Consider the following 26851-nt stretch of genomic DNA (forward strand, 5'->3'; position numbering starts at 1 on the left):
CTACCAAGCCTTAAAAAAGAAAAAAAAAAAGGAAAAGAAAGAAAGAAAAGAAAAGCTTCAAAATTTCAGAAAGACACTGAGGGAGAAAAGTGACATAATTTTGAAAACGGGAAATATAATAATGAATTATGAATTAATTGAGTGAGTTTAAGGGCATATTAGACATAGCTGAAGAAAGAATTATTGAACAGAAAAATAAGTCAGAATAAACTTTCCATATTATAGCACAAAGAGACAAAAACATAGAAAATATAGCAGAGAGGATAAGAGAGAGGGGGGACATCCTGAAAAAGTCTAACATATATTTAATTGCAGTTTTAAAAGAGAGAGAAATGGAGCAAAGGCAATATTTAAATATTTATGGCTAAAATGGCTGAGAACTTTGGAGGACTGCCTCACAGAACTTAAGAATCCCATGCAGGATAAAGAAAAAAGAAATCTACACCAAGACTCACCCTGAGATATTGCAGAAAACAAAAGAAAAAGTGAAAAAATCTTTATAGCATCTAGAAAAAAAAATTTTAATTTAAGTTTCTAAAGCACAAAAATAAAAACCAAAGGAAAAATGGGAATATATTCTCCATGTTCTTATAGAAAATAAAAACTATTATAGAACTTTATAGCCAGCAAAATATTCTTCAACCATGAAAGTAAAATACAGGCATTTTCAGACAAACAAGAATTGAGAGAATTCACAACCAACTGACTTAGGCTAAAGGGTCAGAGACACAGAAAGAATTAAGAACTTTAAAAATGGTAAATATATGGGTAAACATAAATATTGACCTTAAAAGCCATAATATGCATGTCTTACAGAGTGTTAAAATTTACAGAATTAAAATTTATAGCAACTACCTGTTGCCAGCCAGAAACTAGGGAGAAAGGGAAGTTTTGTTAAGTTATTCTAAGGTCCTGAACTCTTGACTTCAGGTAATCCATCCACACCCCATCTCCACTAAAAATACAAAAATTAGCTGGGTGTGGTGGTGCACACCTGTAATCCCAGCTACTCGGGAAGCTGAGGCAGGAGAATCACTTGAACCTAGTAGATGGAGGTTGCCATGAGCCGAGATTGCACCATTGCACTCCAGCCTGGGGGACAAGAGCAAATCTCCATCTCAAAAAAAAAAAAAATTATTCTAAGGTCCTTATACTCATTCTAGAAGGACAGTAAAGGTACTGATTAACATTAGACCACACCTGTAAACCCAGCACTTTGGGAGGCCAGGGTGGGAGGATTGCTTGAGCCTAGAAGTCTGAGACCAGCCTGGGCAATATAGCGAGACCTCGTTGATACAAAAAATAAACCAACAATACTAGCCAGGTGTGGTGGTATGTGTCTGTAGTCCCAGCTACTGGGGAGGCTGAGGTGGGAGGATCATTTAAGCTGGGGAAGTTGAGGATGTAGTGAGCTGTGATTGCATCACTGCACTCCAGTCTGGGCCACAAAGTGAGACCCTGTCTTTAAATTAAAAAAAAAAAAAAGACTTTGCTAAGGAAAGGGTGAATGTTGTGTGATTTCTAGAGCCAGAGAGCCACTGCTCAAAGAATAGAAAAACAGTATATTATTTTCATATCAACAGAAAAGGAAAAAAATAGATGGTAAGAAAAAATAATCAGTTCAAAAGAAAGGCAAAAAAGGTGAGAAAAAGAAACACAGATCTGGTGGACCAAACTAAAAGCACAAAATAAGATGGTTGTTTTTTGGCCGGGTGCGGTGGCTCACGCCTGTAATCCCAGCACTCTGAGAGGCCCAGGTGAGCAGATCACTTGAGGCCAGGAGTTCAAGACCATCATGACCAACACAGGGAAACCCTGTCTCTACTAAAAATAGAAAAAATTAGCTGCGGCTGGGCACAGTGGGAGGCCAAGGCAGGCAGATCACTTGAGGTCAGGTGTTCGAGACCAACCTGGCCAACATGGTGGAACCCATCTCTACTGGGTCGTGTTCATTCTTACTCTCTGTCCCACTTAATATCCCCTCCTGGAGCCCCTGGGGCTGCCAGGTGCTTGTATGTCAGGTGATGCCCCCAGCTGAGGAATAAGGGACCCATGTCCTCAGGAGGAAGGAGGGTCACTTGAGGTAACGAGCACCATCTGGGTCCGTGGAGAGGACACATGGAAGACGTTCAGTGAGTGTCGGGGGATGCATAGTCCCTGACACATGCCCTGATAACTTCAAGTATTTAAACTGATTTCTTCCCACTGATGTCTCTTTTGCTTCTCCATGGATTCCCACACCCCTAGTCAGGACTCACCCACCTGGCTCCAACACTCTCACCTGCTGGCTTTCCCAGGAGTCCAGAGCACTAACCAGGCTCCAGGCAAGAGGACAGAATGAATGCCTTTTGTTTCATTCTCTAGTGACTTCTCTCTGCTGTCTACTAGGGCATTTGTTTCTCACCATGTCTTCTCTCTCTCATTAGTCTTATTTTTCCAAAATTTTTTCCAATTTCAATGGACTAGATTATAATGTTAGTGATTATAATGTTAATTCAACATCTTCCACATCCCTATGTAATAATTTCTTCCAAGAGATTTTTATATATAAATATATGCATTTATGTCATTTGTTATATACATTATGCATATTTGGCATGTATTTTTAATAAAATGTAGATATATGCAATATACCTATCTGTATAATCATTTCATCAATATCCCATGTTTAGTCTTCCCAATTCTTTTCTCTCATATGTTCATTTAACGTTGATTTTGCTTGATTTTTAGAATCTCCTCCCTCCCAAAACACAGCCTGTATCCAGTGTGATTTCCTTGCCTTTGCCTTATCTACCTGGAAGCTATTTGGGTTTATTAATCCTAAATTTTTTGAATATGTTTGTCAGTTGGGATCACCTTTTCTTCCTGGCAATCTTGTCATTACTGGGTGATGCATGAAAAATCAACAATACAGAAAGTACCCAAATGTCTTTCTTGGCTTCCCTTTACCCCTTGGATTTTCTTGTTCAAGGCCGCTTTCCATCTCTGATGTTCCTCTTGGGTGGAAGAGAAAGTCACAGTAAGATCATGGATGACAGTGAACGCTGTTGGGTGTGGTTCCATTTTCAGAGCTGGGTTTAGAGCCTTCACTTGGAATGAAGAACCCTCCCCAGCTGGAAGGTGATGCTCTTGAAGGCTCAGCTGACAACACACATGGGCATCAAGTCATTGGCCACATTCATGCCTCAAGTGTCCTAAAACCGAAGATGATCAAAAGAAAACTTCCATTCAGCAAGTGGAGACTGGCATGCAGATTCCCCGGCCTGCAAGCTTAGAGTACGAAGGTAATCACATCTATGGCTCTTAGCTGCACTCACTCCTTATTTCTCTCTGTCTGTGATGACAGCTCCTTCTCCCACGGCTTTTCTCTTCCCTATTTTTTCTCTCCAGCAGCTGCTGTCACGTCTGGTCTAATCTCTGTGTCTCATGGGCTGCCACCCTGCCAGGCCTTCTGGTCCTCATCGCCTGTTCACTCTCTGAACTCTGCTCTGTTCCCACTGCTGCTGTCCTGAGAGTCCTTCTCACGGCCGCAGGAGAGCCCAGCCTCCTTGTCCCCTTCCAAGTGCATAGTGTGAGCTGCTAAACACAGGATTCTTTGCCTGGAATCACACAGCTTGAGTAATTTGCCTTTCCTTCCTGCATCCCAAACTCCATTGCCCTTTTCTGCTGGGAGCATTGCTTTAATACGTCATTTATACACAGATTTTTCTCTTGGGACAGCTTTTGAGCAACCCAACTAAGTCAAACTTTAACCCTCACCTTGTACATGGGAATGAGAAGTGTTAAAAATGAGCACTAAGAACCCCAAATCAAAAACTAAATTAGAACCTGGGTCACTTTGAGAGTTCTCTACTAGCCTAGAGTCAGATGTGTCTTCAGCTGTAGATGGGCAAACTTATGCCAACATGGATGAAGTTTCCAGGGACTGAGTCTGCTCCTCATGGAGTCACTTAGCTGACTTTAACTGGAGAACATTTATGACATTCCAAAGAGACCTCAGCCAAAGGTAGACGCAGAGGGCAGGGCAGGACTTTGAACCTGCATAGACCACGAGGTACATTCTCACCTCTCTCCTTTTTATTCACATATCTACTTCTACAAGCTCAGTTAGAATCTAAAACACAACTCAGGTGAATCTTGAGGACAGAGAAATACGAGAGCATTTAGTGAATTAACTTTGAGAAAAGTGAGTCCAGGGGCCAGCTTTATGTCTACACAAGATGATAGACAAGAACCTATCTACAGGACAGACTTTGCCTCAGACCAGCCCAAGTGAGAGATTTAACTGAAATTGTAGAAGAAATGCTAAAATCCATAGAGCCACAGAGAATGAAGGCAATCATGAGAGAACTGAGGATAGGAAAGAAAATGATGGGAAATCAGGTTGGTTCATTCATTGTCTCTAAATCCTGCTACCATGAAATAAGCACCTGGTGAGATTTCAATAAAGATGAATGCCTTGAACTGACATCTTGAGATTCTCACTTAAATGGTCTGGGGTGTGATTTGAGCATCAGTACCTCTTAAAAACTTCCATTATATTCTAATATACAACCGAAGATGACAAGGACCACTGGTCTACTCTGACCTCAGGTTTTCAACATGGAGATGACCACATGTGTGGCTACTCCACACAAAAGGCTGAGCATCCATCAGACATTGATGCGATCTGTATTCATCTCTCAATAGTAGAATTTGTAGAATGCAGAAAAAAATCAAAAAGAAAAACAAGAAAATAGGTAGATTAGACCTATAGTCTCTCTACTTAAAGCACACTTGCTTAATTTTAAATACAAGTAAAATAAGAAATAGTCATTATATTGAAACCCAGTATACAGAAAACAATACCTCGTATGTTACACATATTCAAATTTAGTATTTTCTTTTCAATTTTATTTTATTGTATTTTATGTGTTATTTTATTTTATTTTTAAGACAGAGTCTCGCTCTGTCACCCAGGCTGGAGTGCAGTGGTGCAGTCTTGGCTCACTGCAACCTCCGTCTTGCAGCTTCAACAATTCTCATGACTCAGACTCCTGAGTAGCTGGGATTACAGGTGCATGCCACCACACCTGTAATTTTTGTATTTTTTTAGTAGAGGCATGGTTTCACCATGTTGGGAAGGCTGGTCTCGAACTCCTGGCCTCAGGTGATCCATCCACCTCGGCCTCCCAAAGATCTGGGATTTAGGCATGAGCCATTATGCCCGGCCTTCTTTTCAATTTTAAAATAAATTTTGCAGTTTACATTTCCACACACTGATTTCAGAGCCCATGAATGCGTTCAGCACTGCAATGTAAAAATTCTGCTTTGCTCAATTCTTGTCATTCAGCCAAATCCTCAAAGAGAACACGTAGTTCTCACTCAACTAGAGAGAATATAATAATAAGTAAAAACTGAAACTCAGCCGGGCGTGGTGGCTCATGCCTCTTAATTCCAACACTTTGGGAGGCCGAGGAGGGTGGATCATCTGAGGTCAGGAGTTCGAGACCAGCCTGACCAACATGGTGAAACCCTGTCTCTACTAAAAATACAAAAATTAGCCGGGCGTGATGGCACGTGCCTGTAATCCCAGCTACTTGGGAGGCTGAGGCAGGAGAATCGCTTGAGCCCAGAAGGCAGAGGTTGCAGTGAGCTGAGATTGCACCACTACACTCCAGCCTGGGTGACAGAGCAAGACTCTATCTAAAAAAAAAAAAAAGAAATGATAACAATAATTATAAAACTGAAACTCAGGAAGAGATGATATATGAGTACTTTTTAATGCTACCCTTGACGCTGGCATAAAATACTAAAAAGAAATCTTTCCCAACAAACCACTTTGGGAAAAATATAACAGGGAGGAGAGAATGTAATAAAATACAAACTAATCCTTTTCACTTTCTACTTCAGAGTTTTGTCAATCAGATATTGAGAAGATTTCTAGAAATGCCTTAAGATGTAACCAGGTATGGAATCAACTTCAGGGAATTAGGGATAATAAGTTGGGCCATGGTTACAATCACAACTCTTCCTTTGTAATTCCATTTGACTCTTTCCTTTTCCTTTTTTTCTGATCCTTTTTAGAAGAACACATAATATTTCTTTTGTCTTTTTCTCATTTTTTATTTTACCAACAAAACAAGCAGCAGTGACATCATATTTCTTTGTAAAAGCTCATTCCTATCCTAGCCAAGGTGACCCAGCAACCTCTAGTGACTGTCGAGAACTCCAGATTGGAGAATTGACTCTCCCTTCTCTCCAACTTATTGAAAGGGACTTCATGCATGGGTTCTAGTTTCAGGGTTGTCAATAGCAAGTCATGTGGCTTTAGTTAAGTCAGCCCTGTGGCATCACTGCTCCTCTGTTGTAAAAGGAAGAACTGGATGTGGATGTGGTCTGAGGTCCTTCCTGTATCTCACCTCCAGGGTTCTTTCCATGGCCCGCTCACCCTTCCCTAAGAGACGGTGACATGGAGTTGTAAGGGGGTGGGTTTCTCTGCAAAAGGTCTTTTCCTTCTGCAGCCCTCTGTTTCTGAGCTTTCATGGTTGATGCTGAGAACATCCTCACTGAGAGGTGTGAAAAGCCATCACTCTGCTCCAGACAGAAGAAATCAGGAGGAAAGGGGCTGATGTCACCGGCTGCTGGTTGGGCAGAGCTGGGGTCCCTATATCCTTCACCTCAAGCTGACTGGAAGTTCAGGGGCATTTACTTTTCACTTGTGGATGGCACTTGCCTCTTCACCCAGCCTGAGGCTCACCCTTCAGCTCATCCTCCTAGCGGGAGCTCAGTTTGCCCCTGGACTATCACTGCTTAGCAGTCCCTCTAGACTCAGCCATCAGCAGGACCTGACAAAGATGCCCATTTGATCTTTCTTTCTCTGTCTCCTACAGATACTAAATGCTGCTGGAACAATGAAAAGAAAGAACGGATGTCACAAAAAGCATTTTCGTTTGATGAAAAAAACTAAAAGAGCAAAGCAATTGAAAGCTCAAAACAACACAGGAGGGATCCATGGCTAAGGATTGTATTTCAGAACCACTGACTGTTCTTGACAATTGTTAACCCACTAGGCTCCTTTGGTTAGAGAAGCCACAGTCCTGCAGCCTCCACTTGATATCAATACTTAGGAAGACCAAAGCCAGATGGACAAACAGCATTGAGAGGCTTTAGCCCTGCTCCTCTCACTTCCATCCTGTAGACAACAGAGACTTTGCTGGTGCAGAATATGAACAATGCCATGTTCTTGCTAAAAATGCTTAGCTTGAATTTCATAGGAGGTAATCACCAGACAACTGCAGAATGTAGAACACTGAGTAGGACAACTGACCTGTCTCCTTCACACAGTCAATGTCACCACGAATCACACAACAAAAAGGAGAAGAGACATTTTGGGTTCAAAAAAAGTAAAAAGATAATGTAGCTACATTTCTTTAGTTATTTTGAACCAAAAATATCTCCTCATCTTTTTGTTGTTGTCATTGATGGTGGTGACATGGACTTGTTTGTAGAGGACAGGTCAGCTGCCTGGCTCAATGATCTACATTCTGAAGTTGTCCAAAAATGCCTTCATGATTAAATTCAGCCTAAACATTTTGCCAGGAACACTGCAGAGTCACTCCTGAGAGTTTCCTACCTCAGCCCATCTGCAGGCAGAGAAGGTCCAGTTTGTCCATCACCATTATCGTGATACTAGGACTGTCACTTGGTTAAGGAGGAATCTAGAAGACCTGTCCCTTTTAGAGACACCTTATTTTTAATGAAATAATTGGGAAAGTGGTTTTTAAAAGTATAAATGTCCTGTATTCTAATGATCATCCTCTAAATATTTTATCATTCACTAATCATCCCTGCCTGTGTCAATTATTATATTCATATCTCTACACTGGAAATTTTCTATTTCAGTTTTTACTATATCCTTGTTTTTGCTAGTTTCTGTTGTTGAAAAAAAAATTTTCTACCTGGGTTTTAATTTTTGTCCACAGTTAACTTTAATCCATACAACTAAAATTTTTTGTCTATCACTTTGGACTGGTGAATTGCTTTTTTACATTCAATGTTATAATCTTTTATTATGTTGATTGGTTTTGGTAGGTAATGATGCGAATTAATAAAAACATTTTTATTTCCGTGTTTATTTTCTAAACCCTTCCACATTGTAGGCTATGTTTACCATATGTAGCAGATTGTATTTACTACATTTTTTTGTTCTAGTTATTTGTATTCTCTGATAGTGTGCGTGTTTGTCTGTGTATGCCTTTGGCATTTAGGAAGGGTTATATAGGTCAAGTTTAATATTGCGCTAAAATGTTCTTCATAGCTTTTCCTCTTTGAACTAGACACACTTCTAATATTTGGTTTATATGTTTTAAATTATAATTTTCTCTTTTTTTTGTTTTTGTTTTTTTGAGACGGAGTCTCGCTCTGTCGCCCAGGCTGGAGTGCAGTGGTGCGATCTCGGCTCACTGCAAGCTCTGCCTCCCAGGTTCATGCCATTCTGCCTCAGCCTCCCGAGTAGCTGTGACTACAGGCTCCAGCCACCGCGCCTGGCTAATTTTTTGTATTTTTAGTAGAGACGGGGTTTCACTGTGGTCTCTATCTCCTGACATCGTGATCTGCCTGCCTCAGCCTCCCAAAGTGCTGGATTACAGGCATGAGCCATCACCCCTGGCCTAAATTATAATTTTCAACATCAAATATTTCCATGTGACAATTACATGATTTGTTTTCTTTTCCCTATCTTCTTTACCTGCCATGTCTCATAATAGAAGATAGAGATGAAGATGGAGAGGAGAGAGAGAGAGAGAAAGAGAGAAGAGAGACAGAGAGAGAGAGAGAGAGAGAGAGATTGAGACTGATTTTAAAGAATTGGCTCATACAGTTGTGGATGCTTGGTGAGACCAAATCTGATGAGGTAGGCGAGTAGGCTGGAGACTCAGGGGAGAGAGTTGCAGTTCAAGTCTAAAGGGAATCTGCTGGCAGAATTCCTCCTTGTTAGGGGGAGGTCAGGTTTTATACTATTAAGGCCTTGACCTAACTAGATGAGGCCAACTCACACTATGGAGGGTCATCTGCTTTACTCAAAGTTGACTGATTTCAATGTCTCATTTCATCAAAAAACACCTTCACAGAAATATCAGAATAATACTTGACCAAATATCTGGGCACCATGGCCCAGCCAAATTTACACATGCAATTAAGCATCCAACATATAATATTGAAAGTGTAGAAAATCAAAGACAAAAGAACATCTTGAGAGAAGCTGAAGAAAGAAAACACCTTACCTTAGAAGAACAAGGATGAGTACTACATTTGACTTCTCTTCATAAACCATGCAAGCAAGAACAGCATGCAGCTGACATATTTAGTATTGGAGGAAAAAGAACGCTGTTAACCTAGTATTCTGTAGAATTACCCTTCAAACGTGAAGGAGAAATAAAAGACTTTCTTGACAAACAAAAATTGAGGGAATTTGTCACCAGTAATTTTGTCTTCCATGAAAGGTTAAAAGAAGTTCTTCAGAAAGAAGAAAAAACCACAAAGGTTAAAGACATATCTACATGAAGGAAGCAAGTTAGAGAAAGAATAAATGAAGTTAAAAATAAAATATTTTATTATGTTTATTCTTAATTCATATAACCGTCTGTCAAAATAAGATAAACAGCAATAATTGATTGGATGATTATAAGTTATTAATACATCAAATGAATGAGAGCAATGTTTTCAAAGGTGGTAAGAAAGGAATCAGGAATTTTGTTTTTAAGGTACCTGCATGACCCATGAAGCATCATAACATTACTTTAAGTTGACTTAGATTATTTGTGAGTATATATGGCAAGCAATAGGGTGAAAACAAAAACACCATTTTTCTTTTAAGAAATGGGATTTGTATTGTAAGAGAGAAGAAAAAAATGGGATCATATAACACGTTCAATTATAGCCAGAGAAGGTAGAAAAAGAGTAAAAGACACAAAAGGAAACAATGAAGAAAGTCAAAAAATAGAAACAGTTACACATATGGTACATATTAATCCAATGATATCAATAGTCACTTTAAATGTGAATGGTCCAAGTACACCAATTAAAAGACAGAGACTGGCAGAATGGAAAATGAGGTCCAACTATATGTCGTCTACAATGAACCTACTTTAAATAAAAAAACACAGAGGTATTAGAAGTGAAGAGATGGAGAAAAATATATCATACCCATCATAATCAAAAGAAAACTGGAGTAGCAGCTGGGTGCTGTGGCTCACACTTGTAATCCCAGCATTTTGAGAGACCGAGGCAGGTGGATCACTTGAGGTCAGAAGTTCAAGACCAGCCTGACCAACATGGTGAAACTCCATCTCTTCTAAAAATACAAAATTAGCCGGCCATGGTGGCGCATGCCTTTAATGCCAGCTACTTGGGAGGCTGAGGCAGGAGAATCGCTTGAACCCGGGAGACGGATGTTGCAGTGAGCTGAGATTGCGCCATTGTACTCCAGCCTGGGCAACAAGAGCGAAACTCAGTCAAAACAAAAAACAAAACAAAAACAAAAGCAAACAAACCAACAAAAAACAAAAAAACTACATTAGCTACATTAATTTGAGACAGAGCTGACTTCAGAGGGAGGAAAATCGTGGGGATAAAGACAGTCTTTACATAATGATAAAGAGGTCACTTCTCCAAGAAGATATGACAATCCTTAAATGATATGCACCTAACAACAGAGCATCTAAATATCAGGGGCAAAAGCTGATAGAACTTCAAGGACAAATAGACAGATTCACTATCACAGTGGGAGACTTCAGCATTAGTAATTGACAGATCCAGCAGGCAGGAAATCAATAAAGATGTAGTGAAACCGGACACCACCATCAGTCACCTGGATCCAACCGACTTTTTAGATTACTTCATCCAACAAGAGCAGAATACATATTCTTTTTAGGGTCACATGGAGTGTTCACCAAGATCCACCACATTCTGGCCCATAAAACACACTTCAACACATTTAATGGGATAGAAATGATACCAAATATGCCCTCCATTCAAATTATGGAACTGAAGTAGAAATCAACAACAGATAGCTGGAAAACCCCAAAACTGGAGATCAGACAATACACTTCTAGTAACACATGGGTCAAGAAAAAGTCTCAGGGCAAATTACATATTTTGAGCTAAATGAAAATAAACATACAACTTATAAAAAATTTCTGGGTGCAGGAAAATTGGTGCTTAGAAAGAAATTCATAGTATTCAATGCATATGGTAGCAAAGAAAAAAAGATCTACAATCAATAATCTGAACTTACACTTTAGGAAACTCAAAAAACAAGAAAAAATTAAATCCAAAGTGAGTGGAAAGCAAGAAACAATAAAAATTAGAGGAGAAATCAAGGAAATTGAAAACCAGAAATCAATAGAGAAAAATCAACAAAACCAAAACGTAGTTCTTTAAAATAATCAATAAAATTGATAAACATCCAGCTGGTGAACAAAGAAACAATGAGAGAAGATACAAATGACAAATAACAAGAAGAAAAGAAGGTCCTCACTACTGATCTCATGGATATTAAAAGGACAACAGATGAAGATTATCAACAATTCTCCGCTCACAAATTTGATAACTTGATGAAGTGGACCAAGTTCTTGAAAGACACAGTCTACCAAAACTCACACAAGGAGAAATATATAACCTAAATAGATCTCTATCTATTAATGAAACTGAAGCAATGATTAACAACCTTCCAGAACAAAGCACCAGGTCTAGATGGTTTTACTACCAAACATTTAATGAAGAAATGATACCAATTATCTCTAGAAAATGGAAGCCGTAGGAACACGTCTTATCTCTGGTCTAGGAGGCACTTTACTCTACTAGCAAAACCAGACAAATGGTTTTGAACCAGGATATTGAACTAGCCTGCACTGCTGACCAGCTCTTGAAACTCAGCCCTGGAAAAACCGTAGAAGCAAGACGGAAACATGGCTTACGGGACCTGTGAAAAATGGTAAATCTCCCTTAGAGACCAAGGCGGTTTTGAACTGGTGTGTGTGGAAGGTTGATGTTCACCGGTAGGAGAGAGAGAACGACATAGAGAAAAGTATTTTCGGTTCTGCTCTTGCTTCTGACTCCCTTGCTACGGGCCAACTGCGGCTCTTACCCCTTCACGAAAGAGATTTGTCAGCCGCTGTTTATTTTTTGAGATGGAGTCTCGCTCTGTGGCCAGGCTGGAGTGCAGTGGTGCGATCTCGGCTCACTGCAACCTCCGCCTCCCAGGTTCCAGCGACTCTCCTTCCTCAGCCTCCCGAGTAGCTGGGACTACAGGCGCGCACCACCACGCCCAGCTAATTTTTTGTATTTTTGGTAGAGATGGGGTTTCACCATGTTGGCCAGGATGGTCTGGATCTCCTGACCTTGCGATCCGCCCGCCTCGGCCTCCCAAAGTGCTGGGATTACAGGCGTGATCCACCGCGCCCCGCCATCAGCGGATCTTAATCCGCCAGTGAGGCAGCTGCGATGGGACTCCTGGACACATATAAGCTTCCCTGAGGAAAAGAGTAGATGAAAACAGGGGAGGACAAACCAGATGATCCCGGGGCTTTCCTTTTCCAGCTTTCCTCCTCAAACCTCCAGAGGTAATGATTGTTATGGCCTCTCCAGCACGATGCTTAAAGAGACGCATTACAAAGGATCTCCTAGACAGAAGATTTGCCTGGTGGAGTATAAAACAGGGGTGATCGAAATGAGTTTTGGGGACGTGCTGCTCTCCACTTGGGGCCCATCCTTCATTTTGCCGATACCACCAAAGACTGGGCCTTCCTTGACAGGAAGATCCGAGGCCCCTCTCCGCAGCTCCCCTCATCTGCATGCTGGTTCCTTCCCACAAGCCTCCCCTGTCCCTGGGCCCCCGTCCCCACTCCCCCTTCCCCACTGCGTGTGTCTGTCCGACCCCACAGCTTCTCCCCTTTCTTGAGCCGCACTCCACCACGATACGTGGTCTGTCCAAGGTCCAGTCAGTGAAATCAGTGTCCAGGTGACTGTGTATTTCAGGGATCCTCCAGAAGAGACAATAAACGTCCCGCCGGTTTTAGGGCCAAATATGCAAAAACGCAGAGACCAACCAGACACACTAGCTGCTTCAAAGACAGTCTCTGCGAAGTCCTTGCTTTGAGAAATTCCACTCCAGAAGGAACCGGAAAGCTATACAGTAGTTCCCTTTTCCTTCTGTTTATTATTGCGGCTGTGACCTACCTGAGTATACACAGTTATGGTAAATAAATGTAAAAACCACATTGTGCGAAAACTGCAAGCTGCACCAACCAGGACTCGAACGCGGATTTCCTGCATGGGACGCAGGAATTCTTCCACTAAACCACCGACGCCTCCTACTGGCAAAAACTGCGGCCTTTACATGGAAAAAGGTAAGATCGGGACATGGGAAGAGGAGTCGAGATTTTTACCGTGTTGTCTTTGGAACATGTAACTAACAAAAAGGACACCCAGGGCAAAGCCTCACATTAGAGATTTGCATCGGGCAACACCAGAAAGTTATGGCTTCACATTAAAAGAGCTGACTTGAAAAAGCCTTATTCTGAAATAGACTCTGTACAACTGGATAACAAACCTCTGTAACAAAACACCAGAAATTCACTCAGTTTCTTGTCTCTGGTGCTGTATCCAACGTGAACCTGTGGAAAGTTCTTGCCTTGCTTCTTGATACCTTCTCTTTGCCTTCCCATCTTCTGGGGCCTTCCAAACCCTTTCCTCCCACCCTTGACACGAACATCAGTACTTTCCCCAAAAAGGCCTTCAGAACCCAGGGACCCTGGTTTGGAAAGCTGGACTCTTGGGATTGTGCCTGGGATAGTCCCGGAGACCTGGGTGATAATTGAGCTTCTCTCCTCATATACCTATTTCAAATTCCTGGAAAGTGCCAGGGATCAGATCTTGCTTTTAACTTCTTATGCCTTACAGAGACCGAAACAAGAGCGAAGAAACGGACATTTCACTCCAAGATGTCTTCCCTTCACTTCGCCCTCGTCCGCCACCCAAGGAGGCCAGTTCAGGGAAAAACAATTCCATTCGATTCCATTCTATTCTAGTTAGATGCTAGGATATTACTCCTCTAGCTAATGCAAAGGGTTCTTTTGCCATTTCCCTTTGTCTGATATCCATGTTTTCATTCTCATTCTTTTGTTTTGTTTGCACCACTCTTTTTTGTTGTTGTTGTTTGTTTTCTTTTCTTTTTAAATGTTTTATTTCCAATTTTTACTTTAAGTTCAGGGGTACACGTGCAGGATGTGCAGGTTTGTTCCACAGGTAAACCTGTGTCATGGTGGTTTGCTGCACAGACCATCCCACCACCCAGGTGCTAATCCCAGCATCCATTAGCTCCTCTTTCTGATGCTCTCCCTCCTCCCAGCCCTACCCTCCGGCAGGCTCGAGTGTGTGTTGTCCCCACCCCCACCCTATCTGTCCATGTATTCTCATCATTCAGCTCCCACTTACAAGTGAGAATACAGAGGGTCATGATGATGCCACTCCTCCAAGGATTTCAGGGTTCCCAGACGCCTAGTTTTCGGCCTAGCTCTTCTGGAAGATCTTATTCTTGGGGAGCTACCCATTCTCGCGTTTGGGGCTCTTTCATGTTCTATCTCCATTTTCCCCTCAATTCCTCCCCATTCTGCTACAATAAAAAAACAATTCTTACCTCCGGAAGATCCCGCCTCTGCCTCCGCACGAGCCTTTTAGGAGGTCTGGATGTCTGGTCCACCGCTCCCCGGCTTCTTTCCCTGCTTTTGCTTTTCCCTTCCCCCGCTCCCGCCCTCCCGCCCCACGACCCGACCACCACCCAGCTGAGCCCCCGCGGCTCCACTGCGCAGAAGGTGCCCTGGAGGCCCTGCCCGTTGCCCGCCCCGCGGGGTGCCGAGAAATCAACCTGAGTAAACGCCTTGTAAAAAGAACTTCCTAATGGAAAAATATCTTATGATTTCCATTCTCAACGCTCTTCAGAGGACTAAAAGATAAAGGCCACGATGGATTCATTCAACAAGTCCTAATCCTGCACCCTGGTGAGTGCCAGACCCTGCTCCCCGCGACGGGATCCACGAGTGACCCTCACCACTATCCCTGCCCTGGTGGAGCCTCCATGCGGGACACAGGATCCGAAGATGGCAGCGGAAGCTCCGCAGCGCCCCGAAAGCGACTGGGTAGGGGGGCACAGGCTCCCTCACTGGGTAAAGGCGGCACAAAGAACCGGAAGAACCATCCCGGTAGGTCACCCGGCGTTCAGCTTCCCTTGGGCCCCCTGGCTGCTCGGGCCCGGGTCGCGGACTGGGGCGTTTCTGGGGATTTCTGAAGCGGACGAGGGGCAGGGCGGGCGAAGGCCATTCGGCTGTCCTTCTGGCTCCAGAATCTCCCAACCCGCAGGTGTCCAATGTGACCAGCGCGACTCACCGCTCTAATCGCTCCGGTTTTCCAAGGCCTTGCTCAGTAGTCCTACCAGGCGGGCCCTGAGGCTGGAAGGGATGGGGGAGTTCGATGAGTGCGCCCTGCCTATAGCGCCCAGTGGAATCACTAGTACCTGTCTCTGTGGCGCAATCGGTCAGCGCGTTCGGCTATTAACCGAACGGTGGGTAGTTCAAGACCACCCAGGGTCGCCTGTTCTAGCTTTTAAAGCGTTCATGTATTATCATCACTAGAGAATCTCCCCCATTCTTCCGATAGTCCTAAGTCCGAAAGCTTGGTTCCAGGCCAGCCAGGGATATGCCCATTTCAGGAAGGTTTTTCTCTTCTCAGGATTCTAGTCACAGTTAACAGGGATCCCTATCAAGAGCCACTCCACTCAGAGATCCAATTCTGACAGAGCATCTCCTAAAATGTCAGGTTGTCTTGGGCCTGAGTGCAAGAATCAGAGACCAAACAAGTCACTTCTGGTGTGATAAAATCCTCATGCCTGCCCCTTATAGGCTTGGATGGGTTATAGACCAGCCTCCATTTTTTTCATTTTTAATAGGAGGCCTAGAGAGGTGTCCTATCCCCAGGATGGGCCTGGATTTAGTGATTGCTCAATTAATAATGTGACCAGTGGAATCATTGATCATCATAATAATCCTCTCCATCATTTTGGAAAACAGCATTCCCCCCTCAGTTTGTACATGATTTACTTAACCCTTTTCAAAATGTGTTTGAAGAGATTGGCTTCATGATTTTGGGACTACAAAGAATCTTGAAACCATCATTCTAGTATATATATCTTTGACCACTGATATTTCTATAGTGTAGAGAACTAGATGTGCCACTGCTATATTACAGGCTTTTTAATTTTTATTTTTAGTTTTTATGACAGGGTCTCATTCTGTCTCTCAGGCTGGAGCACAGTGGCCCGACCATGTCTCACGGCAGCCTCGTCTTCCCAGGCTCAAGCGATCCCCCATCTCTCAGCCTTCCCAGTAGCTGGGACTAGAGGCGTGGTACATGATGCCCTGCTAAATTTTGTATGTTCTGTAGAGAAGGGGTTTCACCATGTTGCGCAGGCTGGTCTCCAAACTCCTGGGCTCAAGCAGCTCCGAGGCCTCCCAAAGTGCCAAGATTTACAGGCATGAGCCACTGCAATGGACCTTACATAATGCCTCTAACTTCTCAGCACATTTAGCACATTTATCCTCTGCAGGAGCGATACCAAATCATATTCCAGTTTATTTCTCAACCCTAATACTGCCCCTTTCTTCATTTACTTGCTGGCACAACAAACTGTCTGCCACCCTCCCCACCCCCCACCCCCACCCCCACTTTATTTTAGAGTAGGTCTCACTCTGTCACCCAGGATGGAGTGCAGTGGCTTGATCTCAGCTCACTACAACCTGCACCCCCTGGGCTCTAGTGATCCTCCCACCTCAGCCTCCAGAGTAGCTGGATCTATAGGCATGCACCACCACATTCACCTTTTTTTTTTTTTTTTTTTTTTTTTTTTAAGAGATAGGGTCTTGCTATGTTGCCGAGGTTGGTCTCCAACCCCTGGGCTCAGGAGATCCATCTGCCTCGGCCTCCCAAAGTGCTGGGATTTCAGGCATGAGCCACCGTGTTGGTCATGTGCCCATGATATTCTAATAAGGGGACAGGTTCCCTCCTGGCTTAACTAAGGGGACAATACAACAGAAGGACATGGTGGACATTACACACAGATATTCTGTTGCATAGGATGGACAGCTAAACTTCTAAGACATTTTATGTTTATTTTATTTTATTTTTTGCCACAAGGTCTTCCTCTGTTGTCCAGGCTGCAGTGCAGTGGCATGATCATAGTTCACTGTTATCTCAAAATCCCGGGCTCAAGTGATCCTCCTGCCTCAGCCTTCCAAGTAGCTGTGACTACTGGTATGCACCATCATAGCTGGCTATTAAAAAATAATAATAATTCTGTAGAGATGTGATCTCACTATGTTGCCCAGGCTGGTCTCCAACTCCTGAGCTCAAGTGATCCTCCTACCTCAGCCTCCCAAAGTTTTGTGCTGAGATTACCGGCATGAGCCACCATGGTCAGCCCTGTTCCTTTTTAAAATTTATTTATTTTGGGACAGGGCCTCGCTCTGTCACTCAGGCTGGAGTGTAGTGGCATGATGATGGCTCACTGCAGCCTCAACCTCCCTGGGCTCAGGTGATCCTCCCACCTCAGCCTCCTGAGTAGCTGGGACTAGCAGCATACACCATCATGCCTGGCTAATTTTTGTATTTTTTTGTAGAGATGCAGTTTCATCACATTGACCAGGCTGCTCTCCAACTGAGCTCAAGCAATGCGCCTGCCTTAGCCTCCTAAAGTGCTGGTATTACAGTCATGAGTCACTGTGCCTGACTTGTCATTGTTTCCTGTGGTGACCAAGTCACATGGGTCCAGAGAAGACAGATCACAGTCACTTCTTTGATAGCTTTCTGCCAAGTCGCTTATCCAAAGAAAGCAAAATCACAATGGTCCCAGACGTTTTTTTTTTCTCCTCCCCTTTCCTCTTTTCTTTATAAATCTTGATTTTACTTTTATTTGCTGAAAACAATCTAATGCCAGTTCTCCCTTCTATATTAATGGAGAATGAGCATGCAGATAAGTGTCTCTATATGATTCCTTGACAGATTTCTTTCAGAGGCTATGTCTATAAAAATTAGTCTGAGACCCATCATTGGAGCCAACAGAATCCTGCATCTAACAGGCCCCTGGTGCAGACCTGGATCCTTAGAGCTATTGGCTGTTGTTCCCACAGTTCTTCTGTTTTCATGAGCAGAAACTGAGCTCTTTTGCTTTTGAATACTAAGTATGGTCATTGGACAAGTCCTTTCCTTCTCTCTCTCTCTCATGTTTGCATCATTGTTTTCTGCCATCAGTGGCATCAGTGTAGATTTCTGGTAAATATTATGGAGTGAATTTCTCGGGACAATCTCTGTTGGGTGGTGTTTGGCAAGAATCCGTCCGTTTGGCGATACCTGACAGCTAATCTAGTCTGTGAGTCTTTTTTGATTGTTTATTCACTGTCCTGAGGATAATGGTATTTCCTGATACTTGAGACTGCAGCAAATGGGAAGTTGCTCATATCTCATCTTTCCAATGTTTGGTAAAAATTTTATGGGCCCAGTAGCTGTCAATATCTGCAAGAGTGGCATCTTTATTATAAAGATGATCTTACTACTCAATGTCCCTCACCCCCAACCAAATTTCATTCTGTAGGAGCTCTTGGCCGTAACAAATTAATAGACCTAAAGGAGATCTTAGCACAGGAAGAAAACTGAATCTGCAGCATGTAAGGAGCAGTTTTCTTTGATTCATATATTCAGGTTTCTAACCAGCTGAAAAATTCAAATATATGCCCTTTAAGGATGAAGTTTAAATCACACTACAGAAAGGAGAAAAAAAGAGTGACATGATCACAAGTAAGCAATGGAATCAGCAATTTGAGCACTTCTTACAACTACACAAATCAAATTTAACAATCTCTAGAACAGTAAGGAAGTTCAACCCTTAATGAAAATGGATGAAAAGAAATTATTCATTCACTTTCATATGCCTGGAAGGAGAATGTCCTGCCAGACTCAAAAGGGGATCAAAGAATTACTCAGATTTTCAGCAGTGAGGGTTTTCCAAGGATCTAGTGATGTTAATTTTTCAGTTTGTTTCCCTCACTGATAAGCATTGTTAATAGACACAATTGCCTCTGTTTTCACCTTAAATGATGTTACATAACCCAATTATTTGCTTTCAAATGCCCCCTAGTTTGGTGGAAGGAATTTTTCTAATGTATAAGTATATTTTCTTATGAAACCAATTGGCATACTCTTTCAGTGGAGTGAATAGATAAATTAAGTCTCTAAAACTTTAAAGAAATTACTACCTGATTATCTTAAGTACAGTAATAATCACATATATAAAATTAAAATAAGAAAATTAAGCACAGTGTGGCAGCTCACACCTGTAATCTCCGCACTTTAGGCAGCTGAGGAGGGAAGATCAATTGAGGCCAGGAGTTCCATACCAGCCTGAGCAACATAGTGAGACTCCTGTCTCTACAAATTTTAAAAAATTAGCTAATTAGGCCAGGTGCAGTGGTTCACGCCTGTAATCCCAGCACTTTGGGATGCTGAGGTGGGTGGATCACCTGAGGTCAGGGATTCCAAACCACCTGGCCAACACGGCAAAGCCCCATCTCTACTAAAAATACAAAATTAGCTGGATCTGGTGGCAGATGCCTGTAATCCCAGCTACTTGGGAGGCTGAGGCAGGAGAATCGCTTGAACCTGGGAGGCAGAGGTTGCAGTGAACCGAAATTGCATCATTGCACTCTAGCCTGGGCAACAAGAGCGAAACTCAGGCTCAATAGTAATAATAATAATAATAATAATAGTAATAATAATGCAAGGATGTAATAGTCCCTTTCCAAGCGTGTGCACACAAGTAACTGTGTTCTGTTCGGGTGACCTGACCAAGGAGAAAGAAGTTTCAAGGCCCCCTTGGGCCCTCGCTGCTGCCCAGATGTCTGGGAGTGTCAGCCACCTCTTGACCTCAGTTCTCCACTTCCTCCTCCTTTCCCTAACATACAAGAAGCCAGAAATTTTTATTAACTTGAGATATTTCTTTAGGACATTAGTTCACCATCTTCTTGGTTTACTAGCTGTCTGAAATAAAGTCACCTTCCCTGCCCCAACACCTTGTGTCTCCTGACTTCTTGGCTGTCATGCAGCAAGTAGGGTGAGATTTGGACTCAGTTACTTACTAATTCAGTAGGTAATATCTTTAAAAGGAGATAATTCTAGAAACTAGGAGACTGAATTATTCCACTTACAATTTCTTCGTAAATATATTTAGATGTCATCTAATACATGATGCCACCATCCTCTATTAAATGTCAGCTCAATGTATAATTTCAAGATATATAGTTAATTTTAAAATCCATGACTAATATTAATGATTATATGGAGTTAATAATGGAGCTAATAAATAATTTTGATAATAATAGAGTTAATAAATAATAATAATTAATTTTGGTTGCCTTAAAATTAAATAGGTAATAAATAATAATAAATAATTTTGATTACTTTAAGATTCTCTCTCTATATTACCTTACTTGGAGAGTAGTGTTGCTTGTTGAGTTCACAACATATATATATATATGTGTGTGTGTATATATATATATGTGTGTGTGTATATATATATATATATATATACTTTTTTTTCTGTTTTTGAGACAGAGTCTCACTCTGTCACCAAGGCTGGACTGCAGTTGTGCAATGAGAGCTCACTGAAACTTCAGCCTCCAGAGCTCAGATGATCCTCCTGTCTCAGCCTCCCAAGTAGCTGAGACTATAGGTTCCCCCCACCACACCGGCTAATTTTTGTATTTTTAGTAGAAATGGGGTTTCACCATTTTGGCCAGGCTGATCTCAAACTCCTGACCTCAAGTGATCCGTCCACCTCATCCTTCCAAAGTGCTGGAATTACAGGCATGAGCCACCTCGCCTGGCCCTACGTATTGAATTTTTTTACGTGGCATTAGCTTTTAAATCAAAGCTACCACCAAAAGCCAGCTTTGCAAAGAGAGTATATCACTGAGAACCATGTACAACATGTAATGCTGGTGAGTTTTAATTATACCTCAGTAAACTTGACTTTTAAAAAAAAGACATTCTCAGATTTTGGCACAACGGAAGCATTATAATCTTCTATTCATTTCTGGCAAGAGTATAAATAAGTTCAAAAACTTTGGAAAATTGTTTGCCAGTATATTCTAATGGTAAAACACACATACATATATGCTGTGACCCAGAAATTCAACTTTTCCACCCTATAGTCTTGTGCTTTCCAATATGATAGCCACAAACCGCGGGTAGCTATTGAACACTTGAAATCATGCTAGTGTCACATGGGGTAATGATAATATCTTAAATATATTTAGTTGAATATATATTATAAAAAATAATTTCACCTCTTTTTACTTTTTAAAACATGTCTACTAATACATTTAAAAGTACATATACGCCTCGCATTATATTTCTATTGGAATTTCTATTTCTAGAGAAACATGTGAATATGGTTTACCAAAGACATGTAAAACACATTCATATTTATTCAAAATATTCCTAAACTATAAAGAATTCAAATGTCTGAGGAAAGAAAAGAAATTTTATGTGAGGAAAGTGAGTGCTTTCAAATTAACAAGCCCAGAGTTAGGCATTAAAATGAGACAGTAACAACGTCCTACTTCCCTGTTTTGAAGCCGTGTATTCATCTATTGAAACTGCTTGCTATCACCACAAGTGGCTATAAAGCAACCTAAACATGCTGCACTGGACACCATCTCTCACTCCCTGTAGCTGAACAACGTAGAGCTAATCATTAATCAATGTTATTTCTGTAAACTTCAGGGAGTTCCTGACAAGCAATTTTGTACCAGCCAACTCCCCGTCCCCCTTTTTGGTTTTTAGAAACCTGCTTGTAACAAAGGGCAAATGGAGACATTGCTTGGGTCTGAGTCTTCCGGGCAAGTGTTCTCACATTGGCTCAAACAAACTCTTTAAATCATGTTTGTGCTTAAGCCTCTTCCTTCTAGGTCGACGTTTTTGGCCCAGGGAGCAGGACGCAGAGCGACTCATCTCTGACCATCTGACTGTCCTCTCAAAGGCCTCCAGGGTGGCTACATAGTAGTAAGAATTTGATTGGTGATATAAGTTTGCAGTACAGGAAGAGACAGTCTCCGGCGCGTGTCTTTGAAGAGGTGCTTTCTCTTCGGAGAGAGAGAGAGAGGGCAGGTTGGTTTTTGTGCCTCACAGGGTGTGTATCACACAATGGAGTTACACATATTCAGCAGGTTTGGGGAAACGGCATTTCTGAGGGGTGTTGAGCTCATGTGCAACGGGTAAACATATATGTAACGTGCACCCCATCTTCACATTGGGAAGAGATTTTAGCATTAAAATTAGGTGGAAATCGGCTCTTTATGTCAAAAGGTGAACTACAGGACACGAAGTCGGTTTGTGTGCAGTCCCTGTAACATGGCTGAAACTGGCTTGAGGTCTGCAGTTGCTTATCAGGAAAGAATGGAAGGGCACTCCTCTGTCCCATCAGGGGTCTAGTGATCTGGATTGTAAATCCAGTTGAGAATTGCTGGGAAGATTTTGACAATTTGCCTGCTAGCTCCTATTGTTGAGGAGTTTAGCAAGAGTGTGGTTTTTCTTGTAGCCATAGAAATTTAGGAAGTTGCTATGCCACTCCAGCCCTGAATCCTTGACCAGTAGGTAATTTTTGTTTCCTTAACCTTAGAGTCTGTCTTAGTCTATAAGGTGACATCTATTTTCGTCTCTCAGATCACATTCCTCCTGGACTAGGTGCCTGGCCAGCTTTGAAATCCTCGCATTCTGACTCAGAGAAACAGACGGGCAGTAAGTGGTGAATCCTGAAATCTGGACCTTCCCACTCTTTGATTGAAGGCCTGGAGTTTGCTTGAGTTGTCCTTTCTAGCCTTCCCTTTCTACAGTGGAGGTTTTCTGTCTTTACCCTGGGGTTAAGAGACTTGAGTTTCAGGGGGAAAAAACTGCCCTTTCCACCTCTGCCTCAGGACAGAAAGTTTGGGTCACAGTCAGGCAAAGGGCTGTGTGGAAAGCTTCTGCCTTTTCTGCCTCTGTCCCTCATCAGGAAGGTCTGGGTCAAGATATTGGCACGTAGGCCCTGGTGGTTTTGCTTTCTGTAGCATGCTTTTATGAAAGTTTGAACTTAGGTTTTCACTTGTGACTAATTCTTGTTAGTTCTTTTTTTTTTTTTTTTAGTTTTGAGACGGAGTTTTGCTCTTGTTGCCCAGGGTGGAGTGCAATGGCGGGATCTCAGCTCGCAACCTCCGCCACCTAGGTTCAAGTGATGCTCCTGCCTCAGCCTCCCGAGTAGCTGGTTTTACAAATGTGCCACCACGCCCAACTAATTTTGTGTTTTTAGTAGATACAGGGTTTCTCCATGTTGTTCAGGCTGGTCTCAAAATCCTGACCTCAGGTGATCTGCCCACCTCGACCTCCCAAAGGGCTGAGATTACAGGCGTAAGCCAATGTGCCCGGCCCCTGTTAGTTCTTACCTGGAAAATGCAAGGAGGTGCTTTCTCCAGCCCTGAAGAAAAGAAGTAATCTGCTCCCGCTGACACATTCAGGGGCTCCAAGTGACCAGGGACGCTGCAGAGGTGTCACGGTCACTACTCACCATGTGAAGGTGGCCTCACAGAGCATTCCCCATCAGAAGAACGTCTTTATGAATCCCCTTTCCTGCTCTTCTGGGAGGGTATATGTGCGATGGGTCCCCCAGAGCAGATGCACTCTGTGGCCACCTCGTGGTTAGAAACAGTGGGAGGCACTGAGACAGTGATACACAACTCTGGTGATATCTGTAGGAGTGACTACATAAGCACCACACTGTGACCCAAAACACATCCCAGACTTTGGTCATCTTTGCAAAGCTCCTGAATTATGGGAAATCAAGCTTCAAAATCTGAGCATACTTTGAAGAAACAACCGCGTTTAGAACCACCAGCTGGGTTTCTGTATAACAGTTATGAAGCATCCTCTTGTAAATATCCAAGAAACCTAACCCACCTAACCAGAAAAACTCATAAGTAGAATAGAGAAAATGGGGATCTTTTGAAATGCCTAAAATAATTTATTAGGGCACACAATAGGAAAAATTTGGTTTTAGAATCAGGCAAATTAAATGGGAGACTTACTTCCAATTATACCTAGAAATTTCTAAAAGAACTACTGAGAAAATTGCCTCCATTGAGGATTTAAACTGGGGATATCTGATGCTTTTTCTGAATTGAGAAATATTGAGGAGGCTTTGTCTCTTTCGCCTCCAACGGCTCCTTTTCCTCCTGCCCCTGCACCTGCATAGTCTCTCTTACCTGAGCCCTCCTGTCCTCACTTGCCTCTCCTTCCATCACCATCACCTGAGGAAAGTCCCCGGGGCTCTGGCCTCTTCCCTGAAACTTCTGTTGTGGCAGCCCCTTTCAAGGTAAAACCCACAGGAAGAGGGGAGCCTACCATTGTGTATACTGCTTCACCATAATGTGAATTAAGAATATTGTAAAAGATTTCCCTTTTCTAAATTGAAATACATTTTCCTCTTCTCTTTCTAAAGCAGGCTCTGCTTTAGATTTAGATGTAGATTAGAGGAGAATTCAGCAATGCACTTAAAAGGCCAAATAAATCTGTCATTGATATTTTAAATGGTCTCACTCTGTCACCCACGCTGGAGTGCAGTGGCTCCATCATGGCCCACCACAGCCTCAAACTTCTGGGCTCTAGCAATCCTCCCACCTCAGCCTCCGAGTAGATGAGGCCACAGGTGCATGCCACCATGCCTGGCTAATTCTTTGACTTTTTATAGAGAGGAGGTCTCACTGTGGTTTCCAGGCTGGTCTTGAACTCCTGGGCTCAGTCAATCCTCCCGCGTCAGCCTAATATTTACACTGACCACGGAGATGCATTTGGAGAAGGTGATGATTTTGGAATGCTTTAGAAGCAACCTAGGTTTCTTATTTCACCAGGTCTACCCATCAAAAATGACCAATAAGTCTCTGACCTCTTAGGAGCAATTTGAAGACCCAAATCTTTGGCCATCATCGAAATTCCTTGTCATTCAAAATTAGGTACTCTGGAGAGCAAGGACAACCATTTTGCTGATGCTGCAGCTAAGAATGCAGCTCTGAAGGTGACAAGAGACACAGAACTTCTCTAAATGACCTTGCTGACTTATGACCCATTGAAAACGTTATTAGAAGAAGCACACATGGGATCTCCCAAGCAGGAGATAGATCTCTGGCAAGATAAAGGGAACAAGTTTTTCTACAGAAACATGTGTATGGTATGGGCCCAATGATACACTGATCCACCCCTTAGGCTTCAATTACCCTTTTTAAAGTAGTTCATAAGCTGACTCATTGGAATTCAGACTAAATGATAGCATAGGGGAAAGCAGTGCTATTGAAAACTATCGCCTACGTTTGCACAAAAGGTTTATTCTGGTAGTACTATCTGTTCTGTCCCAAACATAATCCTGGAAAACCCCTTCATGGGTCACAGGGACATTTAACTTTAGGACCCTTTGAGACATGGCAGTTAGACTTTATCCAGCTGTCTCCATCTCAGGGTCACAGATACTTTCTGGTGCTAATTTATATGTGCTCTCACTGGGTGAAACATTTCCATACTGATGAGCCACAGCCCAAGTAGCAGGTAGATTGTGATTAGAAAAAAATTTTTCATCATGGGGAGTGCCATCTGATCTCCATAGCAACCGAGGAACACACTTTATCAGGCAGGTAGTTGAATCCATTTGTAACGTTTGGCCTATGTTCCAACATCTCCTTTGTGCCTGTCACCCCTAATCCTCTGGACTGGTGCAACTCAATAATGATACAATAAAAACTCAGTTGACAAAGCTAACAGAAGTTTTTAACCTTCCCTGGTCAAAGATCCCCCACAGTTTCTGGAAAACTTCCACTCCTTCCCGTTGAAATTATAACTGGAAGACCCATGCAGTGGTTAGATGAAGGGGCTTGTGAACCTGCACTTCTTAAAGGTAACATTCTCCATTATTGCTAAGTTCTCACAAAACTTCTTAGCAAGAGCTCCAAAATTAATAAAATATTCCTTTCATAATGAGCTGCTGGGAGATGAAAATATAAAAAATTATGCCTATAAACTGGAGACAACATCAAATACTGGAAACAACATCAAATAAAATATTCCCTCCAAGTCCACTGGAGGGCACCACGTAAGTATTATTAATATTATTATTGTTTTTTTTTTTTTTGAGATGGGGTCTCACTCTGTTGCCCTGGCCAGAATGCAGTGGTGCGATTATAACTCACTGTAGCCTTTGCCTCCTAGGATCAAGCCATCTTCCTGCCTCAGTCTCCCAAGTACCTGGGACCAGAGGTGTGGGCCACTGCACCTGGCTCACATCAGGTATTATTTCCCAATCTCTGTGGCAGTAAACATAAGGGCATTGACACACAGATTCATGTTTCTCATATCTAAAAGGCAACCCTACCAGAGTGGACATCTGTCAGTGGAGGTTTTCACTTAAAGGTGACCTGCAATCTTCCTAACCAAGATGGCGAGTAGCTGACATCTGTTACGGTCCACTTTCGCCCAACATACTGGCCTGTATAAGCAGTTATTCACAATTCCAGTGCTTACTGCAACTGAAAGAGTTGGTCTCTTTTTCTATTGACTGGAATACATACACTGTTAGGACTCCTTTAAGTTGTAAATTCCTCCTGATTGCACTGACAATGCAAACCAGGGTCACATCAAGCAAAACCTGTTTATGGAATCTGTCTGACTCATCCTTACCTTCCTGCCCCATATT

The 26851-nt window shown here is 42.4% G+C and overlaps 1 protein-coding gene and 1 long non-coding RNA gene across 5 annotated transcripts in view; one reads left to right on the top strand and one right to left on the bottom strand.

Annotated features, from left to right (window-relative positions):
- The window catches only part of LOC112130780 (uncharacterized), a 114093-nt gene extending 98680 nt beyond the window's left edge, over positions 1–15413 (bottom strand). For all 4 annotated transcript variants that reach the window (XR_010137898.1, XR_010137896.1, XR_010137899.1 and 1 more), the window contains exon 1: positions 14678–15413. This is a non-coding gene — a long non-coding RNA (uncharacterized LOC112130780). The remainder of the gene's footprint in view (positions 1–14677) is intronic.
- The window catches only part of LOC100447686 (neuroblastoma breakpoint family member 12), a 2265351-nt gene that overhangs the window by 1447054 nt on the left and 791446 nt on the right, over positions 1–26851 (top strand).

This window comes from Pongo abelii, chromosome 1 (genome assembly GCF_028885655.2).
Source record: "Pongo abelii isolate AG06213 chromosome 1, NHGRI_mPonAbe1-v2.0_pri, whole genome shotgun sequence".
Taxonomy (NCBI): Eukaryota; Metazoa; Chordata; class Mammalia; order Primates; family Hominidae; genus Pongo; species Pongo abelii.